This window comes from Nylanderia fulva, unplaced genomic scaffold (assembly GCF_048542155.1).
Source record: "Nylanderia fulva isolate GAGA-0341 unplaced genomic scaffold, ASM4854215v1 Scaffold1500, whole genome shotgun sequence".
Classification (NCBI taxonomy): domain Eukaryota; kingdom Metazoa; phylum Arthropoda; class Insecta; order Hymenoptera; family Formicidae; genus Nylanderia; species Nylanderia fulva.
The window spans coordinates 10001-13326 of record NW_028189732.1 but is presented as its reverse complement, the minus strand read 5'-3'; the positions used below and the strand labels follow the sequence as shown (position 1 = coordinate 13326).

Below are 3326 nucleotides of genomic sequence, written 5' to 3'. Positions count from 1 at the left end.
ACTTCTACTGTTCTCCAAACATTTTGGGCAGTCCATGACTGCATCTGTACTTCCTTGGATGGTCAAGGGCTGGGTAACCCGAATGGGTATTGGGTCCCATCGCCCGTCCGACGGCGCCCCTGGGACTCGGGCGCCGCTCGCGCTTCCTCGCCTTTTCGCCACATAGGCAGCGTCCGCCCCGCCAGAAGCGTTCTCGGGGTCGTCCGCCTCCGAGGCTTTTTCTATTTCACTATCCATATTTGCTCCTGAATAGACCGTCGCCTGGAGCCAAGACGACGGTCGGGCAATCGTGGGCTGCACCTCACCCCGACGGTTATAAATTAGTTTGCGGCGTGTTGCTTTTGATTTCCGCAAACAAACTCTGGGCACTCTAGGCTGCTCCTCACCCCGATGGTTTCTTTGGTGTCTGATTGCACAAGGTATACCCGGACTACAAAGAGCCGGCTTGGAAGAAGAGAAAAGGCGAGCTGGGGGTTAGTTTCCCAATTCTGGGACAGCAATTTCCCTTTTTCACAGAATAATCTGTTCCCCCATGATGGCTTACGCCATTTGATTCCTTTCTTCGCTTCGCCTTTTCGGCCGATGACAGGCCTAACAAGTTATCCCTGATGCGCCAGCTTGGCGAGTTCCGAGCGTGCTAATTTGCTCGGCGCTGTACACCCGTTAGCCGTCGCCCACCGTACCGTCTTGCTATGGTGGGGACGTTGCCCGGGAGTGACCACGAGGAGGTGGGGTACAACTTGGACGTGAGAGGCTGAAGGTCCTTACTAGAGGACTTCGTTGGCGCATCACGACCCAACTACGACTCTCTCTAAGTACCATCGCGGCGTGTTGCTTTGAGGACCGAGAGAGTCATAGTTACTCCCCCGAGAGAGTCATAGTTACTCCCCCGAGAGAGTCATAGTTACTCCCGCCGTTTACCCGCGCTTGCTTGAATTTCTTCACGTTGACATTCAGAGCACTGGGCAGAAATCACATTGCGTCAACACCCGCGAGGGCCATCGCAATGCTTTGTTTTAATTAGACAGTCGGATTCCCCTAGTCCGTGCCAGTTCTGAGCTGAGCGTTGAATGGCGGCCGAAGAGGACGACCACGACGGCTCGCGCCGCCACGGAAGCCTCGCAGCAAGGAAGATCCGCGGGAGGCCAAGGCACGGGACCGAGCTCGGATCCCGGGACCGGCGCGAGAACGCCGACCGTTCACCTCGCCCAGGCCCGGCACGTCAGCCAGACCCGCTTCCCGACCAAGCCCGACACGCCCCGCTCCTCAGAGCCAATCCTTATTCCGAAGTTACGGATCCAATTTGCCGACTTCCCTTACCTACATTATTCTATTGACTAGAGGCTCTTTACCTTGGAGACCTGCTGCGGATATGGGTACGAACCGGCGCGACACCTCCACGTGGCCCTCTCCTGGATTTTCAAGGTCCGAGGGGAAGATCCGGACACCGCCGCAACTGCGGTGCTCTTCGCGTTCCAAACCCTATCTCCCTGCTAGAGGTTTCCAGGGAACTCGAACGCTTATACAGAAAAGAAAACTCTTCCCGGATCTCCCGACGGCGTCTCCAGGTCATTTTGGGTTACCCCGACGAACACTCTTACGAGGGCCCGAATTGTATGCGGTTCCGCTGCCGGGTTCCGGAATAGGAACCGGATTCCCTTTCGCCCGACGGGCGTGTGTCTTTCGTATAATATTTATTATTATTTCTCGACACTCGAGTATATTGTACGCCGTCATTGACATAGGATTTCTCCTAGGGCTTAGGATCGACTGACTCGTGTGCAACGGCTGTTCACACGAAACCCTTCTCCACGTCAGTCCTCCAGGGCCTCGCTGGAGTATTTGCTACTACCACCAAGATCTGCACCGACGGCGGCTCCAGGCAGGCTCGCGCCCAGACCCTTCTGCGCTCACCGTCGCGACCCTCCTACTCGTCAGGGCTTCGTGACGACGCGAGAGAAGACTAACGCCCGCTCCCGGTTGCCGCCCCACTTGCCGCTGACGGCAGAGTATAGGCTCGACGCTTCAGCGCCATCCATTTTCAGGGCTAGTTGCTTCGGCAGGTGAGTTGTTACACACTCCTTAGCGGATTCCGACTTCCATGGCCACCGTCCTGCTGTCTTAAGCAACCAACGCCTTTCATGGTGTCCCATAAGCGTCGAGTTGGGCGCCTTAACTCTGCGTTTGGTTCATCCCACAGCACCAGTTCTGCTTACCAAAAATGGCCCACTTGGCACTCTGATCCGAAGGTGCTCGTGGCTTCATAATTCAAGAAAACCAGAGATCTAACCCATTTAAAGTTTGAGAATAGGTTGAGGTCCTTTCGGCCCCAAGGCTTCTAATCATTCGCTTTACCAGATGAGACTCGCGCGCGTTCCGTGCGGAACGGCCGAGTGCCAGCTATCCTGAGAAAAACTTCGGAGGGAACCAGCTACTAGATGGTTCGATTAGTCTTTCGCCCCTATACCCAGTTCCGACGATCGATTTGCACGTCAGAATCGCTACGGACCTCCATCAGGGTTTCCCCTGACTTCGTCCTGACCAGGCATAGTTCACCATCTTTCGGGTCCCAACGTGTACGCTCTGGGTGCGCCTCTTCTCGCGATGAGAACGAGACGCCCCGGGAGTGCGAGGCCGCATCGCGACGCGGCCCATCCTCCCTAGGTCGACGGCCAGGGCCGACCTTCACTTTCATTACGCCTTTAGGTCTCGCGACAAGTCCCAATGACTCGCGTACATGTTAGACTCCTTGGTCCGTGTTTCAAGACGGGTCCTAAGAGTACCCAAAGCAGTAGCGTCGCCGACCGGTATCGGTCTCCCGCGAGACCGCGGGAGACGTTCGCAGGCCTGTCGAAGGTGTACCGTACTGTAACCAACAGCGGGCCAGGACCGGGGACGGCGCGAAGTCCGTAACCTCCGAGTACCGTGGCGCGCGCTTGCGACGGTCTCGACGCACCGTGAATAGTGCGGCCTGATACCTTGCGCGTACCGCCGAGCAGCCGGCCGGGCGACCGAGGGTTTGTCGCGTGCCGTTTTACCGGCGACGCGACAGACACCGCACCCGGGCCGTAGACCGACACCCAGCGGGTCGCGACGTTCTACTTGGGGAGAAGTGCACGACGACGAGCGCCGGACATCGGCGCACGGTAGCGTGCCCGCGCGCGAGCCGCAAGGACTCCGCGGGACATCGCCGACCGACGCGAAGCCAGCGCCGCTGACGATGAATCTCCCCGTTCGATCTTTTGGGTTTCTTAGGTTTACCCCTGAACGGTTTCACGTACTCTTGAACTCTCTCTTCAAAGTTCTTTTCAACTTTCCCTCACGGT

General features: G+C 57.4%; 1 pseudogene; it reads right to left on the bottom strand.

Moving 5' to 3' along the window:
• LOC146724065 (large subunit ribosomal RNA) overlaps positions 1-3326 on the bottom strand; it is a pseudogene marked incomplete at its 3' end in the record, with an annotated part of 3690 nt that continues 364 nt past the window's right edge.